Source organism: Halictus rubicundus, chromosome 12, assembly GCF_050948215.1.
Source record: "Halictus rubicundus isolate RS-2024b chromosome 12, iyHalRubi1_principal, whole genome shotgun sequence".
Classification (NCBI taxonomy): Eukaryota; Metazoa; Arthropoda; class Insecta; order Hymenoptera; family Halictidae; genus Halictus; species Halictus rubicundus.
In genome coordinates, this window is record NC_135160.1 from 6,035,529 (window position 1) to 6,053,357 (window position 17,829).

At 46.7% G+C, this 17,829-nt stretch overlaps 1 protein-coding gene across 2 annotated transcripts in view; it reads right to left on the reverse strand.

Annotated features, from left to right (window-relative positions):
- Positions 1-17,829, reverse strand: part of LOC143359893 (receptor-type guanylate cyclase Gyc76C) — a 91,193-nt gene that overhangs the window by 19,384 nt on the left and 53,980 nt on the right. The gene's annotated exons all lie outside the window — the stretch shown is intronic.

Here is a 17,829-nt window from a genome sequence, read left to right on the forward strand (position 1 = left end):
CTCTCTTCGTATATGGGACGGGATACGGAGAGACACGGGATGGGAAGTTGTCTGTAACCCGTAACCGACTCGCCGGTGCTGGTTGCTGCCGTGTTCGTTGTAGCCGGCTCGTTCGGTCTGTCGCTCGAGCCAAGCAATAGCCCAGGCTAAATATAGCCCGGCGATAAACATAGGCAGTTAGTTGCTGCCGCGGTGTAGAGCGGTATCCTTGGATATACTCGAATGACGCCGGATACACGACTACTCTCTCGTAACGCCGTGGGATTTCGGGCTCTACCTGCGAGAGAGTCATTCAAGAATATCGGAGCCGCCGCGCCGCACCGGCCCGTCGCGCGTCGGTCACCGAACGGGCCCACGGGCCCACAGGCCCCACGATCGGAACACCGTCCAGCTGGAAATTGGACGCGGTCGCCCCGTGTCCCGTGGTAATTAGCCCTTTCGACCGGTGTTTGCCGACGTTTACGCTCGTACCGTGGTAACGGCCAATTAATATTGGCGTGACGCGCCATCCGGAGCTGTCGAACCAAAACTTTTAACCCTGGCACCGAGAAAAAATCAACAGATGGTGGAAAAACTGTCGGTTCGGGTAAAATTCCATAACGGATCATTAGACGCAATGTCATTAAATAAATCGTAGGAAATATGTGTCGATCACAGTGACGCATGCTTCGACTAACTCGCTTAAGTAGTATGGACCGTTAGTCAGACCGCTCTTAATTTTCACTCGTCTCTGTTACAAACTTTCGCAATTGTCGACCATAATAGATCATACGTTTTTCAATCCATGTATTGTTAGTATATGCATACCGGCCAAGAATTATCGAATTTGATCCTTATTACGCGCTTTCTTGGTATTGAAATATAGTCTGGATATACCTACATTTGGTATTCTTACTTTTGTTTATGACATACCCATTGTAGTTCTTGTAAATACCAGGGCGCGCGAACCCGAAGGATTTTGAAAACACGTGAAGTAAATACTGTATTTATTATTCCAATTTCCAGTGTTCTAAAAACTGCTGATTTTTTTGTTTATAGAAGAGTCACGATTCTAGTAGCTAGATGGGTGAAGATGGTCGAAAACTATGGAAATGATTAAAACAGCTTACCCATTCTACTTCTTGTAAATACCAGGGTGCGCGAACCTGAAGGATTTTGAAAATACGTAAAGTAAATACTGTATTTATTATTCCAGTTTCCAGTGTTCTAAAAACTGCTGATTTTTTTGTTTATAGACGAGTCACAATTCTAGTAGCTAGATGGGTGAAGATGGTCGAAAACTATGGAGATTATTAAAACTATATTGTTCTTCATCGGACGAAGTACAGCCAAAGAACACAAAAAGCTAGTTTGAAACCTGACGCGATGAAAATTTTTCAAGATATCGGTCTGCTTACTATTAACCCTTTGCTCTCGAAGCTATTTTAACTCCAAAACGAAACATTTCATTTCACCCTAGAATATTTCCCTTGTATATATTTTTTTTCATGTTGTACATACGAAAATGGTGCAGTTTGCTCGTACAATACTGAAGTGTTTAGTAATTTATTAAATACAAACAAATGTAATAATGTACGAAATACTTTGGGTAATGAGATACAGCAATTTTTAGTGGCGCCTTACAGTCGCCATTCGATTGCTAAAGGTTAAGCGACCCTCGTCCGGCCCTCCTTTTCCAAATTTATATTTCATTTCTAAATATCAAACCGACAAAACGTTAAAGATCAATCCAAAGGAAGCTAGTCGATCAAATTTGTAAACTTTGAGACTAAAGTAGACTCATTTGCCGCGTTCGGAAGTGACGTGTGGGACCGCGCCGCTTTCTCAGAACCGGCGAAAAATGTGTCAAACGTCGCGAGGAACGAGGATTACCGCGTATCTCTGGGAGATTTTATTTCTGCTTGGTGCCGCGACCCGGTCTATATATACATCCCGTATTTATAAATATATAAATAAAATCGGTGCCGGCTCTGTTTTATCGTGCATCCGGACAGACAAGTGGCTCCCCGCGGATCCGCGATTTTCTCCGCGCGAAAGTCCGCGCGCCGCGCCGCGCCGATTCCGCTCGAGGAGAGCTTTGGCGCGCGGTTCTCTCCTTCCTCGATTCGATTCGCTTCGCGTTTCACGACAAAGCGGCGCGGCGACCGGTCTAAATATAGTCGGGCCCGATAAACAGAGTCGTGTTCGGACACATGCTCGTCCGATAACGGGAGAGTCGTTGTAACACGGTTGCTGTAATAATATCGTCCACAACCGCCGTAATACTAGATGATTTACGCGTTGTTTTCGCCGCGCCGATTACCGGCAAATATTGACGGTCTCGCGGCGAATTTCAGCGGGTTCCGCGGAGAAAGAAACGAACGGAGGAAGATAAGGGGGCGCGTTCTTGCGATGCGTTTCTGCGTATCCCGCGGCGCGCGGCGCGGCGCGGTTTAAAGGGGACTTTCGACGCGCCGATCCACCGCGTGGTATGATAACGCTGGTTCCGAAACGATCCAGAACAACTGCCAACCGGAGAGTGGAGCCTCGCGATCCTTGATCACGTGAACCGGGATCAACTGTTATAGCGTCACGCGCCGTGATCGTTTCGCTCGCATGACAGACGTTGCGGAGACACGTGGATGTACAATAGAAAACGAAGTAGCAGGTGTGAAATGAGCAAGCACAAAAACGCGAAGAACGAATGCGAAACGAGTACCAATTAGAACAGAAATAATAAAGTCTCCTATAAAATGCAACACGACTGTGCCATTTGCTGCTTTTCGATCAGACCTTTTATGAGATCCAAGCCATTTTTAGGTCATTATTGGTCCTTTTAATCATTTCTTTTCGTTTTTCTATGGCCCTGTTACAATTTCGATTTTAAATTCAAAGAAAATTATGAAAAGTTATTTCGTGCAAGGAAACCTGTATCCTAAGTTACTGAAGCGACCGTCCAAGCGTATTCTGTGATCGTAATTGTCTACTATGCATTTATATTTTTGTTGCTCGGTCCTGCAACTAACTATAGGTCACATTGTAGGAACACAAGAAAGATCGATGAAAACCGAAAATTCTGCGAGACGGGACACGCGCGTGAAATTTCGCATTTCTAAAGGGACGCTGATCGTTCCGCGAATTATCGGCCCGTCGCCAGCGAGGAAATTATATTCGGTGTGCGGCGTTAGGCTTAACGGGGCGATAGAACGAGCTTAGCTGACGACAAATTAAGGCGATTGCGACGGAGCCGTCGCGGCTCGTTAAATCGCACGCACTTCGCGTATCGCGCGCGCGGGGGATAGACACTTGAAAGCACAGCCTTGCATCCAGACGGAATGTGGACACATTTCGTCGGAATCCCTGCTGCTGAAGCATCGTTCTTTTTTTTTTAAGAAACTACATATTCGACGGTCAGAGACGATCTTAACAGGTACGTCCTGGATCATTAGCTGTTTCGACGTTTCTTATGTTTTCAACGAAAACTGCATCGTAGGAAATACTTTAATAATATCTGAATATCCGCAACTGGTTCGCGTTATTTTTCCAACGAAAAATGAATCACTATATTGCAAGCCTATCTTGGTACCACGTAACTAGAGTGCGGATCTTTACGCACAAATAAAAATTGCTCCAATTGCAAGACACTGGGGCCAAGTAGAAATTTCTTTCTCTCACTAAAGATTTCAACAACTTAGAAATAATAAAATTCTTTTAACACGTTAAGTGTCAAAAATCAATCACAGAAAATCTCACGAAATCAGCGTAATTTAATTAATGAAACCGAAACTAGAAATTTAAAATGCATTATATTTTGGATTCTAAAGATCCTAATAAAGTTCTGTTCATCTGGATGCAACAAAAATGAACTTCTAAACCTGTCAGTCATATGTGACTGACGTGGCCGTTAACGTGTTAATCTTCCTATTCTTGCAAATTGCACCTACTCATTTTCGTCATAAATGCATAAAATCCGCAGTCTACAAATAACTCCACCAAAAAAAAAAAAAATATGGAAAAATTGCGACTTGTTACTAAAGGTAGTAAAAGTCAAATGACCTTGTACGTCGAAATGTATTTTTCGTTAGAGCTGATCCTTTCTATGTAGGTCGTTTCTAGCCTGCGATTCGAACCCGTTCGTGTTCAGGAGAGTGCAGAGTGAACAGTATAGAACACAGTATGTACACCTGACCATAGTACGTCAATATAGATCCCTAAGCGCGTGTCCTGATGGGGCCCTACTTTCCCGGCATTGGAGCGCTGTCAGCTGGATGGTTGGCCGCGGTAATGGTCCTCGAAGACGTTCGCTTTTAACGCGATCGTTTTACCGAGCCAGGGTCGCGTTCTTCCTAGTTTTCCGAGAGTATTGTCTTTAGAATGGAAACGTTCCTGTCCGGAGAGCCGTAACCGCGGGGCGATCCACTCGAAAGAACAACGACACGTTCGAGAAATAGGTCGCCGTCGAGAAAGAGGCATCGACAGGGACGATCGTTTCAACCGTCGCTGAAAGCGACCGATCCGTCGCGAAATTCGAAGCCGCCGTCGATCGAGTGCGTCGCGTCGAGAGATTGGCTTAACTCGTTCGCTGGAATCGTTTTAACTGGATCGCTCGTGGAGGCGCGAAGTTTTATCCGCATTATCTGGAAGAGCCGCGGCCAACGTGGTCCGGCGCGGCGGGGCAAAGGAAAAAAATCGTTAGATAAATAGAGGAGCAAGTTCGAGGTCCGTCACGTGACCGGCATTGCAAAACGTGGCGATCACGTGCTCGAATCTCCGGACAAGCTGCCTGTGTCCCCGGGGTGTGACGAGACGGGAGAAATTCGTTTATCTGCGCGGTTACCGAGCAGCCCGCGAGCGACGCCGTCGTAAAACGAGGGAAGAACAACGCCGGGCCGACCATACATTCTTGTTGACCGAATGAATACGCGTCGGTACGCTGGGCCCATAATTGGTGCCGGCCAATTAAGGGTTAATTGAGTGTATTTTAGCCTGAAACCAACCGCGTCGTCGTTACTTAAGGCGGCACCCACATTAAACCGAAGCTCCGCGTCGTCGCGTCGTCGGAGCGACGCTCGTCTGCCTCGCCGTTGTCCCCTGAGGAGCTATTATTCTACCGCAACAGGTCCAAAAGGTCCGTTCCCTTTTTTTTCCGCATACATCGAAAGCGCAATATTTTGAGCGTACGCTACTCAAATTTTACGATCGTACTCGAGAAAATAACGAAATCACAGCTCGTTTAGGCGTCACGACGATGGCGACGAGGAGAATCGAAACTTTGAACGCGATTTTTGGAAATGATTGACACAATATTTTAGAAGCAACCACTGCACCTATCCAACTCAAATTCTGCATACGCCTTCAGCGCGTGTGCGACTATCGTCGCCGCCACATGCATGCGAAAATATATATTTTTTTTCAATTTTTATAGCCACTTCGAAGCAAAGGAAAATCGTTAAAATCGAAACTTTACAATTCAAAGCGTTCTGCCATTTCATTAATTCTGAAAATATTTTTCTAGAAAACCGCAGTAAAATTACATTCACTAGAACATATGAATATTCTAACAAATATCGCGTTAAATCTGGGAAATTGCGGCGTTACCGTTCACACACACAAAGCGGTGCAAGCTAGTCACTTTTTCAAAATTATTCCTGCGCGAAAAATGTGATTTTTCTGATGTTCGGAGAACAAGGACGAGATCAATGTAAAAGTTTCAGCCTCGTTTACGATGGCCCCGACAACGTTCACCGAATGGCTCGTTCAAGAGCCTCGGGAGGAGGTTCGTAGACGAGCTCTTCGATAAACCGAAGTCAGAGCCCGATAAAAAAGTGGATCCGCTTTTCGTCCCAGTCGAAAGTACAAAGAGAGAGGGAGAAAGGGAGAGAGAGAGAGAGAGAGAGAGAGAGTCGTTCCAAAGTTAGCCATGGTTTCTATAGTCGGTCCAGGGGGCTAAGTTTAGCGGTCGAACGACGGTTTCGGCGTCGAGGTTCGTCGAAGCAGTTCCTGCGGCAGGCTGCTGACAAGGTGGCTAATTTCAGCGGCGATCCTCGAGAGCGCAGGCAGCAAAAGTCGGCGAGCCAAGGTCAAAAAACACGTCAGTCATGTTCGATCGAAGCGCGCGGATCGTGAATCATGCTGGCGCACAATCGCGAAAACTAGAATGTCTGCTGCACCGATCGCGTGGCAGGAAAAGTGCACGAGCCTCTTCTTATGCGTCCTCCTCCTACGAGGATCGAGCGAGAACACAGAAAATTGATTTGTTTAAACGATCCAAGATGAAGTGGGTACTGTCGGCCATTTTCACCAAGAAAATCGAAGAAACTAGAGCATTGTGTCTTTTCAATCAACGAGAGCTTGATTTCGGAGACACTGGAAGCTATCCTGGGTCCACCCTCATTGGTCGATAGCTCCCTGCTGTGTCGTTATTGGACGCGCTAAGGGATGGTGGGGGGTAGGGACGTCGCTATGCCATCCCCAACGCGTGACGCTATGGAGAAGAATCTCTCCGGCGCAGTTCAATTCTTTCTCTTCGAAGAAAAAGGGTCAAGCGCAACCCGGTGACGATTTATTAAATAACATTGATTGTCGGTACTTCGTCGATGGATTCTTTTTTTTCACTCCTGTCAGTTCATCGGAACGTAGACAATGAAAAATCGATTCGGAGACACGGTGAAACCCTTAAGAGCAGTGTGTACAAGCTATTTTTTATCCACACCAGCTGGTCAATAGCTGGCTGCTGCCTCGTTATTGGTTACGTTACGTGATGACGGGGCCAGGGGCGGTGCTATGTCGTCCCCGATGCTCGACGCTTGGAAGAAGACTCCTCTAGATTCCTCCGATTGATACCTCTTCTGTCGACGAGGACCGAAATTTCGAGGAGTTTCAAGAGAATCGGTGAAACGCTGAAGAAGAAGAAGAAGAAGAAGAAGAAGAAGAAGAAGAAGGTCAAGCAACCGACTGACGACCCAATAAAGAACGCCTGTATCGAGCCAGTTTTTACGCGGATCGGCGCTACCTCTCGAACGGATTTCCCATAAATATTAATTAATCCCGTTTGTGCAATATTACGTTACAAGAGCGCCACGCTCTCTCCTACTCTAGCGCGTGTTCGGAGCGGACACGAGCCGACGCCGACGATGACGGGGCAAACGGGTCGGTCGGACTCCTGGCCGGCTGCGAAACCAGTATTCTCACACTCTATTCACTCTTTTATTCCCTGCCTCTAAAAATAGCGTTTTACTCCAGTAAAAACGTCCGCGTTGCGTTCCTACCGGCCGCGCCGCGATGAATGGAGAATCCCCGGCCCCTGTGCCGGGCTCTTCAACCACCGACGATTATATTCCGGTGGTTTCCTCTCGATTTCTGCCGTCTATTCTGCCGTCGCGTAGAGAGCGAGAAAGAGAAAAGGGAAACGTGAAGAACCAGTTGACCCAGTTACCGGGAAATTGCACTTTTAGGCGGAATCGTTATTGGCTCGTCGGACGGCCGTTCTGTAGATCCGCAACGCGCGCGCGCGCGCCTGCACGCGGAGTCATCATTTCCGTCGTTTTTATCGAATCGGAATGGACTTCGGCCGGATAGCTTTCTTCGTTTCCTATAAACATCTCGCGGGAGTTCTGTGCGCGACGATACTAATTCGGGAAAGAATTCCCGACTTTTTCTACAAATGCCGAACGTGCCTCCTTCGGGAGCATTAGAGACAGATGTGTCGCAACCGACACGAAAAGTGGTTCGCGCTGTCGGGCTTCGATTCGTTCCCACGACGATCTAGAACCGTTCGGAGAAACCGCGAGAAACATTCGAATAAAAATTTTCAGGAATTTGCAAAGATTTCGTACTCTTTTTTAGCCAACAAGACCGTGTACGTACGCCTACATTAGGCTTGACGATCATTTTTTGATCACTTTTTAAGTATTCGTGGATTTTAGAACTTTTTTAGGTGGTGCATTTTCGAAATTATTTACCGTCGTCCGCAGACATCGCTAAATTGTTCTGAGCAGTATTTATTTGCTCGATCCATTTGTCGTTAGGAGGCAAGTTATTCGAACAATGGTGTAGATTTGATAGTGCGAACAGGTTCTCTGCTAGTGCAAATTAGCTGGTCGAGTCTATCTATTCGCTTAACGATAAACTCGCAGAGCAATAAGAGTTGGTGCACAGTGTGGTGCATAACGGCGATAAGAGTACGTTCATCATGATTTCGTGCGGCTCTGGTTGCCGTACGTGTACGAGTAAATAACTCTGCGGCAATAGTAAAACGAAAAATCTAGAATGGATCTCCTCGAACCATTTTTAGAATGTACCTACTTATGGCAAGCGTTTGGAGATCATTATCCAACCATCCATATGCTGACAATTAATCTAGAAGCGATCAACCATAAAGAGAAGCGAGTAGAATAAACAGACCAACAGGTCTAAAAGAAACAATCACAAGAACAAGAAATCTAGAATGGATCTCCTCCAAGTATTTTTAGAATGTACCTACTTATGGCAAGCGTTTGGAGATCATTATCCAACCATCCATATGCTGACAATTAATCTAGAAGCGATCAACCATAAAGAGAAGCGAGTAAAATAAACAGACCAACAGGTCTAAAAGAAACAATCACAAGAACGAACTGAAGAAACGAATAAAACAGATCTGAATGGATCTAAATTGTAAATATAGCTCTACATGTATATGCAGTCGTCAGAAGCTCAATGTCATGGTTTACGTAGCTCGTACTGAATTTAATTCTCTGGTATGCGTCATCCTCTGCTTGCCGTACTCATTGGCACCCGCGAGTTCGACACCTGTTTACAAGTAAATAAATAAGGCCTTACAGCAATCGAACTCTTCACGGTATCGCACGCTCTTTCGCAAACGTCCCTCCAAGAATTTAGGCTACTCTGAAGACCTCCGATAGGCGAGCGAAGCGAAGACGAAGAGGAAGAAGAAGAGGAAGACACGTATAGTTCTCGTGCTCCGAAACGATACCCACGTTGCTCGGTAGATTACGATTATCGATGAGTTTCTCGGCATTATGTCATCGGTGTTGGTGTTGCGCAACCGGGGCGCTAATCGGCGCGCGTGTACGTTCCCCTGATACACAAAAAGGAGATGGGAAGAGAGAAAGGGGAAGGGGGGAGAAGGAGACGGGAGATGGAAAATAAAGCGGGGGAGAGAAGAGAAGAAAAGATTTTAACGCGAGCTCTGGCGCATGCACCAGGTTAATTTTACGTAATATTACGGCGCTGCACGGATCGCATCGGTCGAGCCGGGCTCGGCCAATGGCGCGTCCGGCCACTCGTAAATTCCTCACGCTATCGCGATATATTTAACCGGGCGATAACGTAGCAAACAAATCGTATCGTTTTACCCGAGAAACCGGTATTCTCACGCTGCACGCTCGATCGTCCGCGGGTTCTCCGGGCTAAAGATAGCATATTTCGCGGGGTATCGTGCGCAACCTGCGTGCAACGATTTCGCGAGCACCGCGAGAAAATCACCGTAATTCCTGGAGAAGGATGATAGCCGCCGCGCCGATGGAACAGAACAGAAGCCGAGGGACGAGAGTTACGCGATCCTGAGCGCGCACCTAGATCCAGGGGACGAAGGTCTTCGGAAATCGAGGATGATCCATTGACACCTCGGGTGCCTCCCAGAAACGAATGACGGAACGATTTGTCCAGACTTAAAATTGAATGTTTGCGTCAGTGCATCGGATGTAGCAAATTTGTTTGGAATCTGCTAGATGCAAGAAGCACTCTCCGATGCGAGATGGAAGAATAGGTGCTCTCAGCAGCATGAATATTTAATATTTTGCAGATAATCAAATTCGCTACACCCGACACAATAACGTCAAAATTTATTTATAAATCTGGACGAATAGTACTGTCTTTCATTTCTGGGAGACGCGGTGCTTAAAGTGTAAAAAAAATTACCTTAACCCGTAACGGTCCGGAAGTATTTCAAGTTTGCTTCCCACCAGGTCCACGCTATTTTTCATACGAAGAGAAACTGTGGACTCAACATTTTTAATACCAAGTATAGAAAGGAAAATATTCATATTACAAATTTAAATGAATATATTATTGATTAATTTGATTTTTGCCGCCATATACGCGGCGTTGGACTCAGGGTTAAAATTGCTGTCAAGCGTCGAGTGGTATTCGTGTAGTTCGAAATTTGAAGGATTCAGATTTTCTCAAGCAAAAACGTCATCGCAATTGTCGACAGCCTTTTCGCGTCTTTCCAAAGCGGCGTCCACATCGCTGACCAGCTGTCCGCGTCCTCCGGCGGGGACGTTCGAGTGCGAAGGGATAACGAAGGGTTCGTTAGCGGGATAACAACAGATCCAGTTGACGGTAAAACGCGCGCGGCTGAACGTTTTGTTCGCCGCGCTAAAGATAGCCGGCCGGCCGATTACTTCATCGTGGAAATCACGCAACGTCACTCGAAACAGAGAGATATAATGTGGGTCGGTGTCGAGGAGACGAGGAAATGGCAGCGGCGCGGCGGAATTATCGTTCCCGTAGCGGTGTCCCGTCGTCGTGTCGCGTCGCGTCGCGTCGCGTCGCGTCGCGTCGACGTGTTCCTGCGAGTACGTAGACGCCGATCGAATCGTGTAAACGGGCTCTAATAGCTGCGCGAGAAGCGAGCAGATACCGCACCGCACCGCGTCGTCGCAGGAAAACTTTTTACCAACGCAGACGCCGCGGCTGCCGTGTGTACACGTATAAATAATGCATACACGTCGCCAAACAAGTGTACCGTCCGCTATTACCCGACCGATAGCTACCTCGGAAGCGCTATTATTACGCCGTTATTGCCCAAGATGAAAGTATCCAGACGGTAAGCGCGCGCCGACGCCCACGCGCGAGAGGACTCTCGCCGAGGATCGGCAGGATCGAGGATCCCGAAACGATCCACTGCGCCATTTCTCTTGTTTAGCCGGAAGAGCCCGAGGAACGTTCGCTCGGGATTAGGGGAGAATTATGCGACCTGAGATCTGCATCGAGTGTGCTCGCTTTTTCAGTCTTGGCTTCCAGGTGCCATTTATTTTGGAACACTACTGCGGATGAGAAACGGTCACGATTCGATCCGGACTTTTGATCCTTGTTTATTGGAAGCTTCTTTTTATCATCGAACACACTCGAGTCTAGCAGCTAGTATTCAACTGAAAGGGTCTTAGGCACCAGGTATTTACACACATACAGGCAAGACAGAAACGAATCGGTTCACCTGAAGTAACGAGGAATCCTCGTTCAGGTTCGGATACGGGGAAACGGATCGATGAGAATCGCTCCGCGAGTCAGGGTGCGGATAACGCGTTAATTCCGAAGGTAGAGGGGAGCACACTGTGCTCGCTTTTTCAGTCTTGGCTTCCAGGTGCCATTTATTTTGGAACACTACTGCGGATGAGAAACGGTCACGATTCGATCCGGACTTTTGATCCTTGTTTGTTGGAAGCTTGTTGTTAGATGCTATTCTTTTTATCATCGAACACACTCGAGTCTAAAAGTACCAGCGAAGCGTTGCAACCTAGCAGCCAGTGTTCAACTGAAAGGGTCTTAGGCACCAGGTATTTACACACATACAGGCAAGACAGAAACGAATCGGTTCACCTGAAGTAACGAGGAATCCTCGTTCTGGTTCGGATACGGGGAAACGAATCGATCAGAATTGCTCCGCGAGTCAGGGTCCCGATAACGCGTTAATTCCGAAGGTAGAGGGGAGCACACGGTGTGTCAGGACAACGACGGACTGACACCAAGCCGGACCAGGTAAGCGTCCGTTCCAGGTGCGTGGGGCATCAACAGGCTCTCGGCTATAAATAGACCGCGAAGGTCAGGGGAATCAGCAGTTTGCAGTTTTCATGCAAATGATGCGCCATCGATGGAATAATATTGCTCCTTTCGCGGAGAGCCGATCCAGCTCCGGTTACTCGGGTTTCCAGTTGCGGAATCGTCACGATTTAATCCGTTTTCATTCGCAGACACGGATTAACGAGCCAGCACGGACTTCTTCTTCTTCTGCTTCTTCTTCTCGTCCACACACGCGACCCGTCCCCGTCCCCGTCCCCACGACAAGCGCGAGAAACCGCTGGAATTTATTTATATATATATATAAATTCCAGCGGTATATATATATATATATATATATATATATATATATATATATTTATCGGTAATTGATGCTGTTTACTCGCTGTTTTTCCCGGTTCGTCTCGCGTGATCCGCGATTTCGATCAATACGATCGCGAAGAAGGAGAGCGAGCTCTGAATCTGGAGATCGATGCGCTTCGATCGGGTTCCACGGTTAGCAAAATTGATTTCTCTTTTTATAGTAGTTTTATTAAGTTGTGGGCAGTGTAGCACATTCTCAAATTCTCTACTGTTTGAAATCAGATGCATCGATTTTTGTGATAAATCTGAAGTTTCATGACTGCAATGGTCATTTTGCAACGTCACACGCAAAGTGCCTGTGCTCTTTAACCCTTTGGGGCTAGGTGGTTAAAAACTATCCCATCTTTTGCTTAGCTTTTTATGAACGGTGGGATATATTTGAACCCACCTGGAAAAGTTGAGGTTACTCATAGTCGTACAGTTTAATATTTTATTTAAAGTCTTTCATTCAGTTGGTTGTAAACGCATCAGTAAGTTGGGTGTGCTGCTGCGATTAAGGTTGGCTCATCGTGTGACAAAATTCGTAAAATTCTGTGCAACTTTTGATTTTACTTTAAAAGCGTGTGCCTCAAAGAGTTAAAATGCTAGTTATAATTTCGATCAAAAATTGCACATCACGTGCGTTATTGTTGCACAAATAAATAAAGATTTAAAGTAGCACTAATGTTTCTCTGATCAGTTCGGAAAACTGTGCAACGCCTCGGACGATTAAAATTCTAGCCAGGATACGCAACATTTTAGTGCAGCGAATAATTTGCTTTCGAAGCACGGTTCCCGCCATCTTTTTTTGCAGTGTTTGCCACTGTGTTCGCCACGTTCTCCGGTTTCAACGCGCGCCTCTCGTCGCTGCGCGAACGGCTCAAATCGAGTTATGTAAGGTCTCGAAGCGTAATTCGACGTGGAGCCGTTAACGCGGACCCTCGGAATATCGCACACGCGAAATTACAAGCAATCTTGCCGCGGATTCTGAGGCGAGCCCGCGCACATACGAGCGTAATACTGCTGCTCCACTATGTTCTCGTTGCCATACACCTACCGCGGGCCTGGCCCGTTTCAACTTGTCCGACTTTGGGAAAGCTGAATCGCTGCATTGTGTTTCTTTCGTTTCTCTGCGCAGGCTTCTCGGTTTCAATTTATACTGACAGGAGAACCTATTGAACCGCCAATCAACGATCTTAACGATACCTTGCTGGGCTTGTAGCTTTCACAAAAATATTTGACACGTGCCGTTTTAGCGGCTAACATTCTCGTCGACGGGGGTGAAAGCATCCCTCAAAATTACGAGTTCGATGGCCAATTTGTTTGACGAGTATCTTGGAAAGGAGATACAGTAATTGTTGAAAGGGGCGAATTTACTGTTTTTGAACGACGGATTCGACTGTGGTCAAAAGAAATTCGTTCGTTTGTCGTAGTGCCGAAGGTTCAGAAATACTTAACACGTTAAGTGCCAAATATCGAAACAGAGATTCTTACAAAATCAGAGTATATATAATTTAAGTGCTGAAACCAAAACTAACTCCAATAAAATTCGTTTTATCTGGATATCTCATAACAAAAATGAATTCATAAACCCAGTGAAAAATCACTGTCAGTCATATGTGACTGACGTAACAGTTAACGCGTTAACTGTATTTTAGTAACCGTACTTTTCGTATAGTTGTCTCAAAAAATAAATTCATCTGTGGCGAGGTAAAATCATACGCACTCGATTTCTGGAACTGATTTGGTAAAAGAACGTTAAAATGTGTACTGGCATTTTCGAGATGATAAAATAGAATTATTTTAAAAATCCCAGTAGTTACTATAGTTCATAAAAACACGGTTTGGCGCGTTTCAATCTCTCAGAGCACCGGTAAGAGCCGGTGCAATTCCACGATGCAATAGTTTTCCGATCCACGGGGACGTCATCGACTCGGCGCGGCGCGATCAACAGGTGGTTGCACCAACCACTGCGGTGCACAGTGTGATCGGCGTGAGAGTGCGTGGCCGCGTGTGCGTGGAGAGCTCGAGAGAGCTCGAGAGAAAAAGAGAGCTTGTGCACCGGAGTCCCGAGTCCCGCGAGGAGCCGAGTCACTTATCGAAAGTTCCCACCGGTGCCCGGTACGCGCTCGTTACCTGAGAGCTTCGCGCATAGGTGGGCACTCTTGCTCCTTGTCCACCTACAAGCATGTACCTAAATGGGCACCGGTGGGCCGCGGAGTGTACAGGGTGGTCCACGGGTTCTGGCCAGCGCGTGTCCACCTCTCGAATCTCGGCTCGCGAGCCTTCGATCGCCCCGTGATTTGCATTTTCCCCGTTAGGCATCCGTTACTTTGCACGATGACCCGTTGGACGGCCGTCCGTCGCTCTGCGAAACACACCGTGTACCGATCGCTCGAATTTTTCTCTCTGCTGCGCATGATCGACTTCGCGATTCCTCCGATCGCACGGCTCCCTACGTCACAGACAAGGATTCCCTTCTTTCCTTCTGGAAAACTCTATTATAAATCTTTTTCGTGTCTTGTCTTTGTCCTATCGTATGGCAATTTCATATCTTATCGCGTTAACCCGTCTGCACGATAAGGGAAATGAAAATGACGTCTTGTGGCGCAGCTAGGTTGAGAAATCGTGCATGCCGTAAGCAGAAAATAATCCGACGGAAGCGGGAACACGGGCTGCGCAAACATCCGACGGGCCTGCAAGAAAAGGCGCGAGCCTCGACGAAATTCAACGACGACGCGTGCCCGCTAAAGGCGAGAGACGGTCCCCGCTCGCGTCTGCTAACGAGTGAAACTAGGTGAAAGTATGAAGCGGCCGGGCCTCTCCTTCTGCCTTCTGCCTTCTGGCGGCGGAAGAAGAAGTCCCTCGGCAACGGGAGAAGGGCCTCGATTTACGTTTCTGATCCGATCGCGAACAAGTCGCGGGACCGCCTCCGGAGCGGATTCGCGCACCGTGCACTTCGCCGCGCGCAATTGCAACCAGCGCGCCGCAACGCCTTTTATCCCTTCTCGCTTTTCCCCGGCGAAACGATTCGCGTTCTCGCGTGTCCGTTTCATTCTCTTACGACCTCCAATTAACATAAATTAGTCTGGAGGCCTTTTTACGTCCGCGTATGTACCACTTTCTCATATTCGAATCGCCGCGCCGCGCCGGGAATCGAGCGAGAGTCCTCGAGAGAGACCGTGCGACCTTACGACTTCCATCGAGGAAACGTTCTCTTTTTTTCTTCGTCTCTCTCTCTCTCTCTCTCTCTCTCTGTTTCATTCTCTTTCCTCCACCTTCTGCCCGTTAATACCTTTCGGAGCGATCGGGAACCGGCTACGCTAACAAGGGAAGTCGGCTGGATGACGCGACGCGCGCCGATTTGCGTGCGGTTTAGGGGGTGATATAGTGCTCGAAAACGCATTCGGCACGTCCTTTTGCATGTCTGCATGTTGTTACACGCATGTGAAAACACGCACACCGATACGTTTCGACAGGGGGAAAATATCTCGTGAAGCTAAGCACGTTTCGCTGAATATCTTGGAAATTATTCACATAAATCGTGAGAAAGTGTGATAGGTAATATCATAGAAATAGATACGGGAAAAAGTAAACGGGAAAACCAAGATAAAATATAGATACGCGTGTCGTACAGATACCGTATTAGAAATAAAATAAACAATGCACAGTAGAAATCGTATTCCATGAATCTTTAAGGCCCCACTGATAGAAAATACTTTTTACGCAGTTTTATGCAAGTTGGAAAAGTGCACAGTCTTTCAACACTAAACCTACCACTGCTAGTCGAAATGACCGGTCCCGGATTTTTTATTTTACAATTACCGGAATTGTAAAGGTGCTTTCGTGGGAAATAATTATATGAATATATTTAGGAGAGAAATAAAGAGACAAATAAATTCAAGCTCGTCATTTTTATAAGACAACATGTGTTAACCCATTTGCATCATAAGGAAATATGAAAAGAAGGCCTTTACCAAACTTTTGTTTTATTATATTTAAGTACAAAAATGACTACAAGTAAAAGAACTTCGTATCTCAGCATTATAAGACAAAATCAGAATGACTACTTTCATCTCCAGCAACACCCTCCATTTCTATTTGTTAGCTAACGAATAATGATAGTGACCAGGAAAATTGAGCGTACATATACGCTCGGGTGATAGTGACCAGGAAAATTGAGCGTACATATACGCTCCGGTGATAGTGACCAGGAAATTTGAGCGTACATATACGCTCCGGTGATGGTGACCAGGAAAATTGAGCGTATATATACGCTAATGATGCAAATGGGTTAATTGCTTTCAAGGCTCGGTAGGTTTAGTGTTAATTGCACATAAATGTACACGTGAAAATTTTTACAATATTGAACATCCACTTTCCAAGAGACTTGGCTCGATACAGGTATTTCGTTGCTACCCCAGCGCCGTTTCCACCCCTTCATGCTGAACAACCATAAAACTCGAGAGCCCAGGCATCGAATATTTTCCGAAGTACCGCATCACATTAAAATGCTTCAGGTTAGCATATGTCACTTGCCAGACTTCCCTCATAAGTTTCAACAGGCCGTTGGAGCGTGTTTCGTCGCGATGAGCGAAACTTTCCAACGAGCGATGAACGACCGGCGCGGCGCGTAATGCGACTTTTCCGCGAGAGGAACCGTTAACGCCGTGGACACTTTCGCGAAAACTCTGCTGCGAGGTTTTGCCGAGCCTGCCACACGATTATTTAACAATTTTCAGCTGCTCGCCCCGATTGGATCGCCGAGAAAGTAACAGTTGCGCGCGACAATCGGTCAGATTGGATTAGAGTACAGTAGGTACGGTGTTTGCTCGATATTGTCCAAAATGCGGGTCTAGTCACAGACATATATCGTATAGGAGGTACTATTCTTTGATCCACGCGACCTCACACTCCTCGACGACCGAGGTCCCAAAAAGTGGAACAAAAACCAGAGTAAGAAATTACATTGAATTCTCGATATATGTCAACAACACGGGTCTTGCCAGCGACATATGTGTTATGTTTACACTCCTCGGTGTCTTAGGCCTCTCTTGTCTTCTCACTGGGTATACCCCACGGTAGTGGGGACAATTCCGCGACAGTTATCGACCATGCCTCGGCGACATATATAGAGAATTTACTGTAGCAAATACTCACGCGTTGCACGGAAACGGGACAAGAATTTCAGATAAAATTCGAGGTTTTTGCAATGAACGAGGAGTCCGATCAGTCGCATAAGTTTTCCTACCTATAAGTCCACGCGACTGAATCGAAGCCGAGATCAACGTGCCCACGTAACAGTAAAAAAAAAAAAAAAACAAACTCGCAGCACCTCCAAGAAGTTACCATTTCCATGTAAGCTACATATAACTTTCGCAGTACGTAAGCTCTGCTGCTCGCGAATTTACGGAAATCGATTGTTCGGATCTTCCTATCGAAGAATGACTAACTGGTCCCGATCGAGCCGGTTAAAAATAGTCTCGAAATCGGTGCACGCGTTCTACAGATTGCCGCGTGTACCCGCTCGGCTCGGCTTCGACCGGCCCGCTTCCCGATAATTTCTTCCATAAATAACCTTCGATCCCAAAGTTTCCGTTCGACCCTGGCGCTAAAAATATCGGCGCGATAACGTCATTGTGCGCTCACGGTGACGTCACGGTACTCTCCAACCTTTTTTTTTTTTCGAATCTCCTTTTCGCCGGA